The sequence below is a fragment of the Arachis stenosperma genome, chromosome 5 (assembly GCF_014773155.1).
Source record: "Arachis stenosperma cultivar V10309 chromosome 5, arast.V10309.gnm1.PFL2, whole genome shotgun sequence".
Classification (NCBI taxonomy): domain Eukaryota; kingdom Viridiplantae; phylum Streptophyta; class Magnoliopsida; order Fabales; family Fabaceae; genus Arachis; species Arachis stenosperma.
Genome location: NC_080381.1, coordinates 73,421,943 through 73,441,430, shown reverse-complemented (window position 1 = coordinate 73,441,430; position 19,488 = coordinate 73,421,943). Strand labels below are relative to the sequence as shown.

At 36.8% G+C, this 19,488-nt stretch overlaps 2 non-coding genes across 2 annotated transcripts; both read right to left on the bottom strand.

The window, feature by feature from the left end:
• Window positions 1–3,092: 3,092 nt before the first annotated feature.
• On the bottom strand, window positions 3,093–3,200 carry LOC130984150 (small nucleolar RNA R71). Its single transcript, XR_009088101.1, has one exon. It is a non-coding gene; the product is annotated as a small nucleolar RNA R71 (small nucleolar RNA).
• A 14,079-nt stretch (window positions 3,201–17,279) lies between these two features.
• Window positions 17,280–17,387, bottom strand: LOC130983407 (small nucleolar RNA R71). The gene has a single exon (XR_009087400.1). It is a non-coding gene; the product is annotated as a small nucleolar RNA R71 (small nucleolar RNA).
• Between the last annotated feature and the right edge of the window lie 2,101 nt (window positions 17,388–19,488).

Genomic DNA, 19,488 nt, shown 5'->3' with positions numbered 1-19,488 from the left:
TACTACTGTTTTCTATTCAATTCATGCTTATTCCTTTTCTAAGATATCCATTCGCACACAAGAATATGATGAATGTGATGATTATGTGACGCTCATCATTGTTCTCAACCTATGAACGCGTGCCTGAGAAACATTCCCGTTCTACATGCAAACGAGCTTGAATGCATATCTCTTAGCCTTTTGGTTCACGATCAGAGTCTTCGTGGTATAAGCTATCCATTGGTAGCATTCTTGAATCCAGAAAGTCTAAACCTTGTCTGTGGTATTCCGAGTAGGATCTGGGATGGGATGACTGTGACGAGCTTCAAACTCACGACTGTAGGGCGTGGTGACAGACGCAAAAGGATAGTAAATCCTATTCCTACACGATCGAGAACCAACAACTGATTAGCCATACGATATTTGTGCATGGTATTTTTCATCCGAGACGAGAAATCCGACAGTTGATTAGCCGTATAGAAACTGTAGAGGACCATTTTCACTGAGAGGACGGGAAGTAGCCATTGACAACAGTGACACCTAACATATAGCTTGCCATGGAAATGAGTATGAAGGATTGGATGAAGGCAGTAGGAAAGCAGAGATTCAAAAGGGATAAAGCATCTCCATACACTTTTCTGAAATTCCCACCAATGATTTACATAAGTATCTCTATCTTTATTTTACGTTTTATTTATCTTTTAATTATTAAAACTCCATAACCCATTTGAATCCGCCTGACTGAGATTTACAAGGTGACCATAGCTTGCTCCAAGCCGACAATCTCCGTGGGATCGACCCTTACTCACGTAAGGTTTATTACTTGGACGACCCGGTGCACTTGCTGGTTAGTTGTGCGAAGTTGTGAAAAAGAGTTGAGATTACAATTGTGCGTACCAAGTTGTTGGTGCCATTGAGATTACAATTTCGTGCATCAAGTTTTTGGTGCCGTTGCCGGGGATTGTTCGAGTTTGGACAACTGACGGTTCATCTTATTGCTCAGATTAGGTAATTTTCTTCTTGTTTCAACCTCTATTTTATTTTCAAAAGTTTTCAAAAATCTTTCAAAAATTTTTCTTCTTTTTCGTTTTTCCAAAATCAATTTTCGAAAAAAAATAAAAAAAAATTAATAAAATCACAAAACGAAAAAGATTGTGTTTCTTGTTTGATTCTAGTGTCACATTTTAAGTTTGGTGTCAATTGCATGTTTTTTTTTAAATTTGTGCATTTTTTGAAAACTCATGCATATGTTCTTCATGATCTTCAAGTTGTTCTTCATGATTCTCTTTGTTTAATCTTGTGATTTTCTTGTTTAGTGTCTTTTTGTTGTTTTTCATATGCATTTTCAATTTGCTAGTGTCTAAACATTAAAAATTTCTAAGTTTGGTGTCTTGCATGTTTTTTTTTCTTAAAAATTTTCAAAAATAAGTTCTTGATGTTCATCACGATCTTCAAAGTGTTCTTGGTGTTCATCTTGACATTCAAAGTGTTCTTGCATGCATTATGTGTTTTGATCTTAATTTTTCATGTATTGTGTCATTTTTGTGTTCTTCTCTCTCCCCATTAAAAATTCAAAAATAAAAAATATCTTTCCCTTATTTCTCTCATAAATTTCGAAATCTTTGGGTTGACTTAGTCAAAAATTTTTAAAATTAGTTGTTTCTTGTTAGTCAAGTCAAGATTTCAATTTCAAAAATTTATCTTTTCAAAATCTTTTTCAAAAATCAAATCTTTTTCATTTTTCTCTCATGATTTTCAAAAATTTTAAAAATTGTTTTTCAAAATCTTTTTCTTAATTTTATCTTTTATTTTCGAAATTAATACTAACAATTAATGTTTTGATTTAAAAATTTCAAGTTTGTTACTTTCTTGTTATGAAAGATTCAAACTTTAAATTTTAAAATCATATCTTTTGATTTCTTATGAGTCAAGTCATTAATTCTAATTTTAAAAATCAAATATTTTTAATTTTCTTTCCAAATCTTTTTCAAAATAAATTTCAATCATATCTTTTCAATCATATCTTTTTTTCAAATCATATATTTTTCAATCATATCTTTTTCAAATCATATCTTTTTCAAAACTTTAACTTCAAAATCTTTTCTAACTTCTTATCTTTTCAAAATTGATTTTCAAATCTCTTTCAACTAACTAATTGACTTTTTTGTTTGTTTTACTTTTTCTTATCTTTTTCAAAACCACCTAACTACTTTTCTCTCTCTAATTTTTGAAAATTCCTCACCCTTTTTCAAAATTCTTTTTAATTAACTAATTGTTTTAAATTTTAATTTTAATTTTATTTCATCTCCTAATTTTCGAATACTAACTAATTTTTAAAACAAAAACAAAAATATTTTTCTTCTCTTTTAGTTAATATTCGAATTCCCTCTCTCTCATCTCTTTCTATTTATTTATTCATTTACTAACACTTCTCTTCATCTTAAAATTCGAACCCTCTCTTCCTCTCTGTGTTCGAATTTTTTTTTCTTCTCCTTCTCCTATTCTTATCTTCTTCTACTCACATAAAGGAATCTCTATACTGTGACATAGAGGATTCCTCTTCTTTTCTGTTCTCTTCTTTTTCACATGAGCTGGAGCAAGGATAAGAACATTCTTGTTGAAGCTGATCCAGAACCTGAAAGGACTCTGAAGAGGAAGCTAAGAGAAGCTAAAACACAACACTCTGAAGAAGACTTTACTAAAATTTTCGAAAAAGAAGTAGAGATGGCCGAACCCAATAACAATGGTGGAGGTGCAAGGAAGATGCTTGGTGACTTTACTACACCAAATTCTAACTTCCACGGAAGAAGCATCTCAATCCCTGCCATTGGAGCAAACAATTTTGAGCTAAAGCCTCAATTAGATTCTCTGATGCAACAGAATCGCAAGTTTCATGGACTTCCATCAGAAGATCCTTTGAATTCTTGCAGATCTGTGATACTGTTAAGACCAATGGAGTTGATCCCGAGTTCTATAAGCTTATGCTTTTCCCTTTTGTTGTAAGAGACAGAGCTAGAACACGGTTGAACTCTCAACCTAGAGATAGCATGAACTCTTGGGATAAGCTGGTCACGGCTTTCTTAGCCAAGTTCTTTCCTCCTCAAAAGCTGAGCAAGCTTAGAGTGGATGTTCAAACCTTCAGACAGAAAGAAGGTGAATCCCTCTATGAAGCTTGGGAAAGATACAAGCAACGAACCAAAAAGTGTCCTTCTGACATGCTTTCAAAATGGACCATCCTGGATATATTCTATGATGGTTGGTGCACGAAATTGTGATTCATATGTTATTGCATTTTGTAAAATTCATTGCTTTTTCTTTCCCTGGCAATGCCGCCAAAAACTTGGTGTTAATGCCATGGTTCACAACATCGCACAACTAACCAGCAAGTGCACTGTGTCGTCCAAGTAATACCTTACGTGAGTAAGGGTCGATCCCACGGAGATTGTTAGTATGAAGCAAGCTATGGTCATCTCGTAAATCTCAGTTAGGCTTATCCATGTGGTTATGGGAGATTAGATAATTAAAAGATAAATAAAATAGGATAGAAATACTTATGTAAATTAATGGTGGGAATTTCAGATAAGTGCATGGAGATGAATTATCCCTTTTGGATCTCTGCTTTCCTACTGCCTTCCTTCAATCCTTCTTACTCCTTTCCATGGCAAGCTGTATGTAGGGCATCACTGTCCTCAATGGCTACATCCCATCCTCTCAGTGAAAAAGGTCCAAATGCTCTATCACAGCACGGCTAATCATCTGTCGGTTTTCAATCAGGTTGGAATAGAATCCCTTGATTCTTTTGCGTCTGTCACTAACGCCCAGCCTTCAGGAGTTTGAAGCTCGTCACAGTCATTCAATCCCAGAATCCTACTCGGAATACCACAGACAATGTTTAGACTTTCCGGATTCTCATGAATGCCGCCATCAATTCTAGCTTATACCACGAAGATTCTGATTAAGGAATCCAAGAGATATGTGCCCGGTCTAAGGTAGAATGGAAGTGGTTGTCAGTCACGCGCGTTCATAGGTGAGAATGATGATGAGTGTCACAGATCATCACATTCATCAAGTTGAAGTGCAACGAATATCTTAGAACAGGAATAAATCGAATTGGATAGAAAATAATAGTAATTGCATTGAAACTTGAGGTACAGCAGAGCTCCACACCCTTAATCTATGGTGTGTAGAAACTCCACCGTTGAAAATACATAAGTGAGAGGTCCAGGCATGGCCGAATGGCCAGCCCCCTGAATGATCAAAAGACCGAATGGCCAAAAGATGACTAATACACTAGTAAAAAGTCATATTTATAATAAACTAACTACTAGGGTTTACAGAAGTAAGTAATTGATGCATAAATCCACTTCCAGGGCCCACTTGGTGTATGTTTGGATTGAGTGACGTTGGGATTTTTGCCAGTAAAGAATTTCATAAAAACAGTCGCGTTGTAGATATAGTCTCTAAACCGATAGAAATCCCTTCGTACAAACGTTTTGGTTGTCACAAGTAACAAACCCCTTTAAAAATTGTTAACCGAGTATTTAAACCTCGGGTCGTCTTCTCAAGGAATTGCAGGGAAGTATGTTCTTATTATTGGTTATGAAAAAGTGTGTTTGGGGTTTTTGGATCAAGGTAAAAGGTTAGTTGGGCAGTATGTTGCACAAAAAATAATAAGAAAAATAAATAAATAACTATAAAATAAACTCTTGGCAAGGTATGGGAACTGGAGATCCTATCCTAGTTATCCTTATCAATTATGAAGAGAATTGGATTCTTCTCCCACCTTGTTAACCTCTAGCTATGAAGGTAAGTTAAATGGGTGAATTAATTCGAATCCTCAAGTCCTAGTCTTTCCTTGGGAAAGGCTAGAGTTATTGGAATATGAATTAATGAAATGAAGAAATCCAATTTTCAATCAATAATGAGTTTGATAACGCTAGAGTTACCAATTATTTAACCAAGACCAAAAGGAAAGAAAATTGTTGCTGCTGGAATAAAAATGCTTTTAGATGGGAAGCAATAATCATGTAAATAAAATAAAGCAATATTAAACTGAAATACCTCAAATAAAATTAATTCAAAGAAAATCGTAACATGAAGAGTTCATAAATTTAATTGGAAAAATAAATAAAAATAAAGAACCTGGGATTGAGAGTCACTCCTAAAACTAAGAGAAGTCCTAAATCCTAATCCTAAGAGAGAGGAGAAAACCTCTCTCACTAAAAACTACATCTAAAACTGTGAAAATTGAATTATGAGTGGCATTCTTATGAATACATGCATTCCCCCACTTTATAGCATCTAATCTGTGTTCTCTGGGCCGAAAACTGGGTTAGAAACATCCCAAAAATCACTTCCAGCGCTTTTTGGTCCGTACAGGTCGCAGAAAAGTGACGCGGCCGCATGGCTCACGCGGCCGAGCGGGTTGCGTTCCTGCCAGGTCACGCGTCCGCGTGACTCACGCGTTCGCATCGTCTGGCGTTGGGGCAGCTATGGCAAATTATATATCAAATCGAAGCCCCGGATGTTAGCTTTCCAACGCAACTAGAACCGCGTCGTTTGGACCTCTATAGCAAAAGTTATAGTCATTTGAGTGCGAAGAGGTCAGGCTAGACAGCTTAGCAGTTTCTCCAACTTCTTGTATTCCTTTCACTTTTGCATGCTTCCTTTCCATCCTCCAAGCCATTCCTGCCCTATAATATCTGAAAACACTTAACACACATATCAAGGCATCTAATGGTAATAAGAGAAGATTAATAATAAGCAAATATAAGATCAAAGAAACATGTTTTCAATCAAAGCACATAATTAGGAAGACAAATGTAAAACATGCGAATAGTATGAATAAGTGGGTAAAGAGTTGATAAAATCCACTCAATTAAGCACAAGATAAACCATGAAATATGGGTTTATCACTGAGCTTGATCTATCCACGAGCTGAGGCTTCTTTTGGAGTTGAACGCCAAGTTGTAACGTGTTTTGGGCGTTCAACTCTGGGTCGTGACGTGTTTCTGGCGTTTGACTCCAGACAGCAACATAGAACTGGCGTTGAGCGCCAGTTTACGTCGTTAATTCCCGAATAAAGTATGGACTATTATATATTGCTGGAAAGCTCTGGATGTCTAATTTCCAACTCCATTGAGAGCGCGACATTTGGAATTTTGTAGCTCCAGAAAATCCATTTCGAGTGCAGAGAGGTCAGAATCCAACAGCATCAGCAGTCCTTTGTCAACCTTGCTTTCAGAGTTTTGCTCAGGTCCCTCAATTTCAGCCAGAATTTACCTGAAATCATAGAAAAACACACAAACTTCTAGTAAAGTCCAGAAATGTGAATTTAACATAAAAACTAATGAAAATATCCCTAAAAGTAACTAGATCATACTAAAAACTACCTAAACACAATGCCAAAAAGCGTATAAATTATCCGCTCATCACAACACCAAACTTAAATTGTTGCTTGTCCCCAAGCAATGAAAATCAAATAGGATAAAAAGAAGAGAATATACTATAAATTCCAAGATATCAATGAATATTAATTCTAATTAGATGAGCGGGACTTGTAGCTTTTTGCTTCTGAACAGTTTTGGCATCTCACTTTTTCCTTTGAAGTTTAGAATGATTGGTATCTCTAGGAACTTAGAATTTCAGATAGTGTTATTGATTCTCCTAGTTAAGTATGTTGATTCTTGAACACAGCTACTTTTATGAGTCTTGGCCGTGGCCCTAAGCACTTTGTTTTCCAGTATTACCACCAGATACATAAATGCCACAGACACATAACTGGGTGAACCTTTTCAGATTGTGACTTAGCTTTGCTAAAGTCCCCAATTAGAGGTGTCCAGAGCTCTTAAGCACACTCTTTTTGCTTTGGATCACGACTTTAACCACTAAGTCTCAAGCTTTTCACTTGGACCTGCATGCCACAAGCACATGGTTAGGGATAGCTTGATTTAGCCGCTTAGGCCTGGATTTTATTTCCTTGGGCCCTCTTATCCATTGATGCTCAAAGCCTTGGACCCTTTTTACCCTTGCCTTTTGGTTTTAAGGGCTATTGGCTTTTTCTGCTTGCTTTTTCTTTCTTTCTTTCTATTTTTTTTCGCCAATTATTTTTTTATTTTTTTTCGCCATTCACTGCTTTTTCTTGCTTCAAGAATCAAATTTATGATTTTTCAGATTGTCAATAACATTTCTCTTTGTTCATCATTCTTTCAAGAGCCAACAATTTTAACATTCATAAACAACAAGATCAAAATTTATGCACTGTTCAAGCATTCATTCAGAAAACAAAAAGTATTGTCACCACATCAATATAATTAAACTAAATTCAAGGATAAATTTGAAATTCATGTACTTCTTGTTCTTTTGAATTAAAAACATTTTTCATTTAAGAGAGGTGAAGGATTCATAGAATTATTCATAGCCTTAAGACATAGTTACTAAATAATAATAATCATGTAATAAAGACATAAACATAGATAAACATATAACATATAGAAAAACGAAAAGCATAAAAAAAAAATTTAAGAACAAGGAATGAGTCCACCTTAGTGAGGGTGGTGCCTTCTTGAAGGACCATTGATGCTTTTTGGGCTCCTTTATGTCTCTTCCTTGCCTTTGTTGCTTGATCCCTAGTGATTTTAGTGCTCTTATCTTTATTTGCTCCCAATAGTTGTGTGGAGGATAATTTATCCCCTTAGGTATCTCAGGGATCTCTTGATTTGCAGTCAAATACTCTACCACTGAGCTATAAACCCTTTAGATGAGTCTTTCCATCTCCCATGACTCGGAGGTGGAAGCTTATTGTCTTCCCTTTTCTCTTTTTTTTTTCTTTTTTTCTTTTTGAGGTTTCTCTGAATTGTTGATTTTTAGTTTCTCTTGACTTCCTCTTCAGAGTCCTTTCAGGTTCAAGATCTGCTTCAATAAGAATGTTCTTGTCCTTGCTCCTGCTCATATGAAAAAGAAGGGAACAGAAAATAATAATAGGGATCCTCTTTGTCCAGATATAGAGGTTCCTTTATGTGAGTAGAAAAGAAGAAGAATAAGAAGGAGAAGAAGAAAATTCGAACTCAGAGAGGGGGGTTCGAATTTTAGGATGAAGAGAAGTGTTAGTAAATAAATAAAATAAATAGAAAGAGATGAGGGGGAGAGAAATTCGAAAATAATTTTGAAAAATGGGTTAGTAATTTCGAAAATTAAAGGAAGAAATAAAATTAAAATTAAAATTTGAAACAATTAGTTAATTAAAAAGAATTTTGAAAAAGAGGTGAGATATTTTCGAAAATTGAAGAGGGAAAAGTAGTTAGGTGGTTTTGAAAAAGATAAAAGATAAAAGATAAAACAAACAAATAAATCAATTAGTTAGTTGAAAAAGATTTGAAAATTAATTTTGAAAAGATAAGAAGTTAGAAAATATTTTTGAAATTAAAGTTTGAAAAAGATATGATATGAAAAGATATGATTAAAAAAGATATGATTTTGGAAAGATAAGATTTGAAAAGATATTTTTGAAAAGATATGATTTTAAAAGATATGGTTTTTAAAAAGATATGATTGAAATTTGTTTTGAAAAAGATTTGAATTTTAAAATCACAATTAATGACTTGACTCACAAGAAATCACAAGATATGATTCTAGAACTTAAAATTTGAATCTTTCTTAACAAGAAAGTAACAAACTTGAAATTTTTGAATCAAAACATTAATTTTTTATGCAATTTTCGAAAATATGATGTAAAGATAAGAAAAAGATTTTGAAAATATTTTGAAAAAGATTTTTGAAATTTTCGAATATGAAAAAAAAATGGAAAAGATATGATTTTTGAAAAAGATTTTAAAAAGATAAGATTTAAAAAGATAAGATATTTTTTTGATTTTTCATTTTTTTTTGAATTTTTTTATGATGAGAGAGAAAAACACTAAAAATACTCAATGCATGAAAATTTTGGATCAAAACACATGATGCATGCAAGAACACTATGAATGTCAAGATGAATACCAAGAACACTTTGAAGATCATGATGAACATCAAGAACATATTTTTGAAAAATTTTCAATGTAAAGAAAACATGCAAGACACCAGACTTAGAAATTTTTCATGTTTAGACTCTATGAATACAAGAATGCATATGAAAAACACCATACAACACAAAACAAGAAAATATGAAGATCAAACAAGAGGATTCATCAAGAACAACTTGAAGATCATGAAGAACACCATGAATGCATTAATTTTTCGAAAATTTTATGCAAGAAAAAGATGAACATGCAATTGACACCAAACTTATGACTTGACACAAGACTCAAACAAGAAACACAAAATATTTTTTATTTTTATGATTTTCTAATTTTTTTTGTATTTTATTTGATTTTTTTCGAAAAACATATAAGAAAAAGAAAATAAGAAATTCAAAATTTTTAATAAGGATTCCAGGAATCTTCGCAATGTTAGTCTAAAGCTCCGGTCCAGGAATTAGACATGGCTTAATAGCCAGCCAAGCTTTCAATGAAAGCTCCAGTCCAAAACACTAGACATGGCCAATGGCCAGCCAAGCTTTAGCATACAGCAAATATTCAAATTAGTTTGCCTCTATGAAGATGGTTTTGAAGCCTCAGTCCAAAAGAATTTAGACATGGCTTTACAGCCAGCCAGGCTTCAACATGCTTCATGAAACTCTAGAATCCATTCTTAAAAATTCTGAAGAATAGGATAAGTAATATAATTTTTTTTCAAAATTTAAGAATAATAAAACAAAATAAAATAAAATAAAATAACCCAATCTGAGCAACAAGATGAGCCGTCAGTTGTCCATACTCGAACAATCCCCGGCAACGGTGCCAAAAACTTGGTGCACGAAATTGTGATTCATATGTTATTGCATTTTGTAAAATTCATTGCTTTTTCTTTCCCTGGCAATGGCACCAAAAACTTGGTGTCAATGCCATGGTTCACAACTTCGCACAACTAACCAGCAAGTGCACTGGGTCGTCCAAGTAATACCTTACGTGAGTAAGGGTCGATCCCACGGAGATTGTTGGTATGAAGCAAGCTATGGTCAACTTGTAAATCTCAGTCAGGCTTATCCATGTGGTTATGGGAGATTAGATAATTAAAAGATAAATAAAATAGGATAGAAATACTTATGTAAATTAATGGTGGGAATTTCAGATAAGTGCATGGAGATGAATTGTCCCTTTTGGATCTCTGCATTCCTACTGCCTTCCTTCAATCCTTCTTACTCCTTTCCATGGCAAGCTTGGTGCACGAAATTGCAATCACACTTTTGCAATCCCGCACAACTAACCAGCAAGTTCACTGGGTCGTCCAAGTAATACCTTACATGAGTAAGGGTCGATCCCACGGAGATTGTCGGCTTGAAGCAAGCTATGGTTATCTTGTAACTCTTAGTCAGGATATCAATAATTATCAGGATTGATTGTAAAAAGTAAAAGAACATGAAATAAGTACTTGTTTTTCAGTAATGGGGAACAGGTTGAGGTTTTGGAGATGCTCTATCTTCTGAATCTCTGCTTTCCTACTGTCTTCTTCAAACACGCAAGGCTCCTTCCATGGCAAGCTGTATGTAGGGTTTTACCGTTGTCAATGGCTACCTCCCATCCTCTCAGTGAAAATGTTCAACGCGCTCTGTCACAGCACGGCTAATCATCTGTCGGTTCTCAATCAGGTTGGAATAGAATCCAGTGATTCTTTTGTGTCTGTCACTAACGCCCAGCCTTCAGGAGTTTGAAGCTCGTCACAGTCATTCAATCCTTGAATCCTACTCAGAATACCACAGACAAGGTTTAGACCTTCCGGATTCTCTTGAATGCCGCCATCAATTCTAGCTTTTACCACGAAGATTCTGATTAAGGAATCCAAGAGATATCTACTCAATCTAAGGTAGAACGGAGGTGGTTGTCAGGCACACGTTCATATGTGAGAATGATGATGAGTGTCACGGATCATCACATTCATCAGGTTTAGGAACAAGTGATATCTTAGAATAGAAGCAAGCGTGATTGAATGAAAAATAGTAGTAATTGCATTAATCCATCAAGACACAGCAGAGCTCTTCACCCCCAACCATGGGGTTTAGAGACTCATGCTGTAGAAGATACAATGAGAAACGTGTAAAGTGTCATGAGGTCCAGATACAATGTCAAAAAATCCTATTAATAGTGAACTAGTAACCTAGGGTTTACAGAAATGAGTAAATGACAGAAAAATCCACTTCCGGGCCCACTTGGTGTGTGCTTGGGCTGAGCATTGAAGCATTTTCGTGTAGAGACTCTTCTTGGAGTTAAACGCCAGCTTTTGTGTCAGTTTGGGCGTTTAACTCCAATTTTTATGCCAGTTCCAGCGTTAAACGCTGGGAATTCTGAAGCTGATTTGCAACGCCGGTTTGGGCCATCAAATCTCGGGCAAAGTATGGACTATTATACATTGCTGGAAAGCCCAGGATGTCTACTTTCCAACGCCGTTGAGAGCAGGCCAATTGGGCTTCTGTAGCTCTAGAAAATCCACTTCGAGAGCAGGGAGGTCAGAATCCAACAGCATCTGCAGTCCTTTTAGCCTCTGAATCAGATTTTTGCTCAGATCCCTCAATTTCAGCCAGAAAATACCTGAAATCACAGAAAAACACACAAACTCATAGTAAAGCCTAGAAAAGTGAATTTTAACTAAAAAATAATAAAAATGTAATAAAAACTAACTAAAATATACTAAAAACATACTGAAAATAATGCCAAAAAGCGTATAAATTATCCGCTCATCACAACACCAAACTTAAATTGTTGCTTGTCCCCAAGCAACTGAAAATCAAAATAGAATAAAAAGAAGAGAATATACTATAGACTCCAAAATATCAAAGAAACTTAGCTCCAACTAGATGAGCGGGACTAGTAGCTTTTTGCTTCCGAACAGTTTTGGCATCTCGCTTTATCCTTTGAAGTTCAGAATGATTGGCATCCATAGGAACTTAGAACTCAGATAGTGTTATTGATTTTCCTAGTTACGTATGATGATTCTTGAACATAGCTATTTTATGAGTCTTGGCTGTGGTCCAAAGCACTCTGTCTTCCAGTATTACCACCGGATACATACATGCCACAAACACATACTTGGGTGAACCTTTTCAGATTGTGACTCAGCTTTGCTAGAGTCCCCAATTAGAGGTGTCCAGGGTTCTTAAGCACACTCTTTTTGCCTTGGATCACAACTTTATTTCTTTCTTTTCTTCTTTTCTTTTTTTTTCTTTTTTTTTGTATTCGCTGCTTTTTCTTGCTTCAAGAATCAATTTGATGATTTTTCAGATCCTCAATAACAGTTCTCCCTTTCCATCATTCTTTCAAGAGCCAACAATTTTAACATTCTTAAAACAACAAATTCAAAAGACATATGCACTGTTCAAGCATTCATTCAGAAAACAAAAAGTATTGTCACCACATCAAACTAATTCAACTAATTTCAAAGATGAATTCAAAATCCTGTACTTCTTGTTCTTTTGTGATTAAAGCATTTTTCTTTTAAGAGAGGTGATGGATTCATAGGACATTCATAACTTTAAGACATGAACTTTAAATTTTATTAATCATGAATTAAGAACAAGACTCAAAAATAGATATAAGATAAGACTAATAGTAATAGAAAACAAAAAAAATTAAATAGGCTCCTAATGATAGAGGTTATCACAGTTAGGACTCAACAACCTTGATTTTGAGAAGTGGATGCTCCCTCAACTTGAGGGGAGAGCTTTTGGCATTTCATCTCTTGAAGTTCACGCCCCTGCTTCTCTTGTTCCTTCAGCAATTTGCAGAGCATGCAGTTCTGATTCTGCTGTTCTTCCTTAAGTTGCTCCATAGTTTCTTGCAACTTGGTTATAGATGCTTCTAGGCTGGCTCAGTAGTTAATTTCAAGAAATTCAGGGAGGAACTCCTGCGCCCTCTTTTTGATAGAGTTGTCTTGCATTTGTCCTTCCATTGACTTCTTGGTGATTGGATGTTCAATGGGTATGAATTCATCTACTCCCATTTTTACCCCATCCTCTTTACAGAGCAAGGAGATCAAGCTTGGGTAAGCCAGTTTGGCTTCAGTGGAATTCTTATTTGCAATTTTGTAGATCTCACAAGCAATCAGATGATGAACCTCCACTTCTTTTCCAAGCATAATGCAATGAATCATCACTGCTCTCTTGATAGTGACCTCAGAACGGTTGCTAGTGGGCAATATGGAACGCCCAATAAAATCTAGCCAACCTCTTGCAATTGGTTTGAGGTCTCCCCTCTTGAGTTGGTTTGGGACACCTTTTGAATTGGTTATCCACTTAGTTCCAGGGAGGCATATGTCCTCTAGAACTTGATCTAACCCTTTATCTGCTCTCACCATCCTCCTATTAAAGGATTCAGGATCATCTTGCTGATAAGCGGATAATTTGTATGCTTTTTGGCATTGTTTTTAGTATGTTTTTAGTATGATCTAGTTAGTTTTTAGTATATTTTTATTAGTTTTTAGTTAAAATTCACTTTTCTGGACTTTACTATGAGTTTGTGTGTTTTTCTGTGATTTCAGGTATTTTCTGGCTGAAATTGAGGGATCTGAGCAAAAATCTGATCCAGAGACTCAAAAGGACTGCAGATGCTGTTGGATTCTGACCTCCCTGCACTCGAAGTGGATTTTCTGGAGCTACAGAAGCCCAATTGGCGCGCTCTCAACGGCGTTGGAAAGTAGACATCCTGGGCTTTTCAGCAATATATAATAGTCCATACTTTGCCCAAGATTTGATGGCCCAAACCGGCGTTCAAAGTCACCTCAAGAAATTCCAGCGTTAAACGCCGGAACTGGCACCTAATTGGGAGTTAAACGCCCAAACTGGCACTAAAGCTGGCGTTTAACTCCAAGGAGAGTCTCTACACGAAATTTCTTTGTTGCTCAGCCCAAGCACACACCAAGTGGGCCCGGAAGTGGATTTTTATGTCATTTACTCATCTATGTACTAGTTTTCTATAAGTAGGACCTTTTACTATTGTATTAGGATTTTTTTTGATCAATTTTAGATCAGAGGAGAGACTTTGGTAGCTATCTTTGTTGCTATCTTAGACCCTTAGGGAGGCTGGCCATTCGGCCATGCCTGGACCCTGTTCTTATGTATTTTCAACGGTGGAGTTTCTACACACCATAGATTAAGGGTGTGGAGCTCTGCTGTACCTCGAGTATTAATGCAATTACTATTGTTCTTCCATTCAATTCCACTTGTTCTTTATCCAAGATATCACTTGTTCTTCAACTTGATGAAGGTGATGATTGACGCCCATCACCATTCTCACCCATGAACAAGGTGACTGACAACCATTCTTGTTCTACAAGCATCCGAGGCTTAGTGAATATCTCTTGGATTCTTTAAAAGGAATCTTCGTGGTATAGGCAGGACTTGATGGCAGCATTCAAGAGAATCCGGAAGGTCTAACCTTGTCTGTGGTATTCTGAGTAGGATTCAATGACTGAATGACTGTGACGTGCTTCAAACTCCTAGCAGGCTAGGGCGTTAGTGACAGACGCAAAAGTATCGATGGATATTATTCCGGCCTGACCGAGAACCGACAGCTGAATTCCGCTATGCCGTGACAGGACATATGCAATCGCTTTCACTAAGAGGATGGGAGGTAGCTGCTGACAACAGTGAGACCCTACACGAGCTTGCCATGGAAAGGAGTAAGAAGGATTGGATGAAGGCAGTAGGAAAGCAGAGAGACGGAAGGGAAAGCATCTTCATACACTTGTCTGAAGCTCTTACACCAATGATATACATAAGTATCACTATCCTTATCTTTATATTATTTTCGTTCATCATCATATACATTTGAGTTTGCCTGACTAAGATTTACAAGATGACCATAGCTTGCTTCAATGCTAACAATCTCCGTGGGATCGACCCTTACTCACGTAAGGTATTACTTGGACGACCCAGTGCACTTGTTGGTTAGTTGTGCGAAGTTGTGTAATGCCATGGTATTGAGCTACCACGTTTTTGGAGCCATTACCGGGGATTATGAGAGTTGTGAAAAAGTATTGTTCACAATTTCGCGCACCAAGTTTTTGGCGCCGTTGCCGGGGATTGTTCAAGTTTTGAGCAAGCTTTTGGTAACATCAGTGCCAAGATCCGGCAACAACACCAAGTTTTTGGCGTTATTGCCCAGGGATTGTTTAGGCTGGACAACTGACGGCTCATCTTGTTGCTTAGATTAGGTATTTATTTTTTTTTGAAATTCTTGAAGATGAATTCTAGAGTTTCATGATGATTTGTTGAAATCTGGCTGGCTGAGAAGCCATGTCTAATCTGATTGGACCGAGGTTTCAACTTATCACCACAAGAGCTTGTTGATTTTCATCAATTTTGCTTTTGGAGCAGTGATCTGCTAAGGCTTGGCTGACCTTTGGTCATGTCTAGTGTTTTGGACCGAAGCTTTCCTTGAAAGCTTGGCTGGCTGTGAAGCCATGTCTAATTCCTGGACCGGAGTCTTAGACTAGCATTGCACTGATTCCTGGAATTCTCATTAAGAATTTTGATACCTTTTCCCACTTAATTTTCGAAAAATACAAAAAAATTTGCAAAACCATAAAAATCCAAAAAAGATTTCTTGTTTGAGTCTAGAGTCTCATCTTAAGTTTGGTGTCAAATGCATGTTTTTGTTACATTTTTCGAATCCATGCATATATTTCTTGTTTTGATCTTTAAATTCTATTGACTTGAGTGTTCATGTGTCTCATATAGTGTCGGTAGTACACAAACTGCTAAGTTTGGTGTCTTGCATGCATTGTTATTTGATTCTTGTTGCATTTTGATTATTAAAAATCCAAAAATATTTTTAATTTGTGTCTTTTCAAGTCAATGATACAAAGAATTGAAGATTCAGAACACACTGCAGAGGAATTATACAGAAAAAGCTGAGCATTCAAAAATGCCCAGTGAAGAAGGCAGACTGGCGTTTAGACGCCAGCCAGGGTACCTGGTTGGGCGTTTAACGCCCAAAGAGGTAGCATTTTGGGCGTTTAACGCCAGGATGGTGCTAGGAGGAAGATTTTGTTTTCAAATCAAATTTTTTTTCAAGTTTTCAAAGTTTTTCAAAACCAAATCTTTTTCAAATCATATCTTTTCAATCAAATGTTTTCAAAATCAATTTCTTTCCTTTTTCAAGGATACTTACTAACAATTAATGATTTGATTGAACATTTTTTTGCCTTTTCTATTAAGGAAGGTTTTATGTTTGAATCATATCTTTTCTTGTTAGGCAAGTCATTAGTTTTTAAAATCATATCTTTTCAAATTGTTTTCAAATCATATCTTTTAAAATTGTTTTCAAATCATAACTTTTCAATTAAATCTTTTTAAAACCAATCATATCTTCTTAACCACATCTTTTTCAAAATAGTTTTCAATCAAATCTTTTTAATTTCTAATTTCAAAATCTTTTTCAAAAATCACTTGATTTCTTTTTCACTTTGAATTTTCAAAAATTATCAATCAAATTTTCAAAATGTTTTCAAAATCTTTTAATTGAATTTTCGAAAATTCTCTTCCCTCCTTCCCACATCCTTCTATTTATGGAGTACCACTCCTTCTAAATGCACAATTCGAACATTATCTAATTAAAGTTCGAATTCTTCTTCTCCTTCTTCTTACTATTTCTCTTTTCCTCTGACACTTCAAGGAATCTCTATACTGTGACATAGAGGATTCCACATTCTCTTTTTCTCTTCTCTTTCATATGAGAAGAAGCAGAGACAAAGGCATTCTTGTTGAAGCTGACCCTGAACCTGAGAGAACCTTGAAGCGAAAGCTAAGAGAAGCCAAGGCACAACTCTCTTTAGAGGACCTGACCGAATTCTTCAAGGAAGAAGAACACATGGCAGCCGAAAACAACAACAATGCCAACAATGCAAGGAAGGTGCTGGGTGACTTCACTGCACCTACTCCTGATTTCTATGGGAGAAGCATCTCTATCCTTGCCATTGGAGCAAACAACTTTGAGCTTAAGCCTCAATTAGTTTCTCTAATGCAACAGAATTGCAAGTTCCATGGACTTCCAATGGAAGATCCTCATCAGTTCTTAGCTGAATTGTTGCAAATCTGTGACACAGTCAAGACTAATGGGGTTAACCCTGAGGTCTACAGACTGATGCTATTCCCTTTTGCTGTAAGGGACAGAGCTAGAATATGGTTGGATTCTCAACCTAAGGAAAGCCTGGACTCTTGGGAAAAGCTAGTCAATGCCTTCTTGGCAAAGTTCTTTCCACCACAAAGATGGAGTAAGCTTAGAGTGGAAGTCCAAACCTTCAGACAGAAGGATGGAGAATCCCTCTATGAAGCTTGGGAAAGATACAAACAATTAATCAGAAGATGTCCTTCTGACATGCTTTCTGAATGGAGCATCATAGGTATTTTCTATGATGGTCTCTCTGAACTATCTAAGATGTCCTTGGATAGCTCTGCTGGAGGATCTCTTCATCTGAAGAAGACGCCTGCAGAAGCTCAAGAATTGATTGAAATGGTTGCAAATAACCAATTCATGTACACTTCTGAAAGGAATCCTGTGAACAATGGGGCTAGTCAGAAGAAAGGAGTTCTTGAGATTGACACTCTGAATGCCATATTGGCTCAGAACAAGATATTGACTCAACAAGTCAATTTGATTTCTCAAAGTCTGTCTGGAATGCAAAATGCACCAAACAGTACTAAGGAAGCTTCATCTGAGGAAGAAGCCTATGATCCTGAGAACCCTTCAATGGAAGAGGTGAATTACCTAGGAGAACCCTATGGAAACACCTACAATTCTTCATGGAGAAATCACCCAAATTTCTCATGGAAGAATCAAGAGAGACCTCAACAAGGTTTCAATAATAATAATGGTGGAAGAAACAGGCCTGGTAACAACAAGCCTTTTCCATCATCTTCTCAGCAACAGACAGAGAGTTCTAAGCAGAGTACTTCTGAATTAGCAACAATGGTCTCTGATCTAATAAAGACCACTCAAAGTTTCATGACTGAAACAAGGTCCTCCATCAGAAATTTGGAAGGACAAGTGGGTCAGCTGAGCAAGAAAGTTACTGAACTCCCTCCTAGTACTCTCCCAAGCAACACAGAAGAAAATCCAAAAGGAGAGTGCAAGGCCATCAACATGGCCGAATTTTGGGAGGAAGGAAAGGAGGAGGACGCCACTGAGGAAGACCTCAGTGGGCGTGCACTAACCTCCAATGAGTTCCCCAATGAGGAACAATGGGAATCTGAGGCTCAAAATGAGACCATAGAGATTCCATTGGACTTACTTCTGCCATTCATGAGCTCTGATGAGTATTCTTCCTCTGAAGAGGATGAGTATGTCACTGAAGAGCAAGTTGCTAAATACCTTGGAGCAATCATGAAGCTAAATGACAAGTTATTTGGAAATGAGACTTGGGAGGATGAACCTCCCTTGCTCACCAAAGAACTGGATGACTTGTCTAGGCAGAAACTGCCTCAAAAGAGGCAGGATCCTGGGAAGTTTTCTATGCCTTGTACCATAGGCACCATGACCTTCAAGAAGGCTTTGTGACTTAGGGTCAAGTGTAAACCTCATGCCCTCTCTGTAATGGAGAAATTAGGGATCCTTGAGGTGCAAGCTGCAAGAATCTCATTAGAGATGGCAGACAATTCAAGAAAACAAGCTCATGGACTTGTAGAGAATGTTTTGGTGAAGATTGAAGACCATTACATCCCTACTGATTTCATAGTCCTAGAGACTGGGAAGTGCATGGATGAATCCATCATCCTTGGCAGACCCTTCCTAGCCACAGCAAAGGCTGTGATTGATGTTGATAGAGGAGAGTTGATCATTCAAGTGAATGGAGAATCCTTGGTGTTTAAGGCCTAAGGACATCCCTCTATCATCATGGAGAGGAAGCATGAAGAGCTTCTCTCAAAACAGAGCCAAGCAGAGCCCCCACAGTCAAACTCTAAGTTTGGTGTTGGGAGGCCACAACCAAACTCTAAGTTTGGTGTTGAACCCCCACATTCAAACTCTAAGTTTGGTGTTGGGAGGTTCCAACACGGTTCTGAGTATTTCTGAGGCTCCATGAGAGTCCTCTGTCAAGCTACTGACATTAAAGAAGCGCTTGTTGGGAGGCAACCCAATGTTTTATAGTTAACCATTTTCTTTTGTTATTTTATCTTTTTTTGTAGGTTGATGATCATAAGAAGTCACAAAAACAATGAAAAAAGCAAAAACAGAATGAAAAACAGGAAGAAAAATAGCACACCCTGGAGGAGAAGAAGCTGGCGTTCAAACGCCAGTAATGCTAGCTGTTGGGCGTTTAACGCCCAGTCTGGCACCATTCTGGGCGTTTAACGCCAGAAATGGGCACCAGACTGGCGTTAAACGCCAGTAAAGGGCAACAACCTGGCGTTAAACGCCAGGAATGGGCACCAGCCCGGCGTTTAACGCCAGAAATAGCTCAAAACGTGATTTTGAGTAACATTTGGTG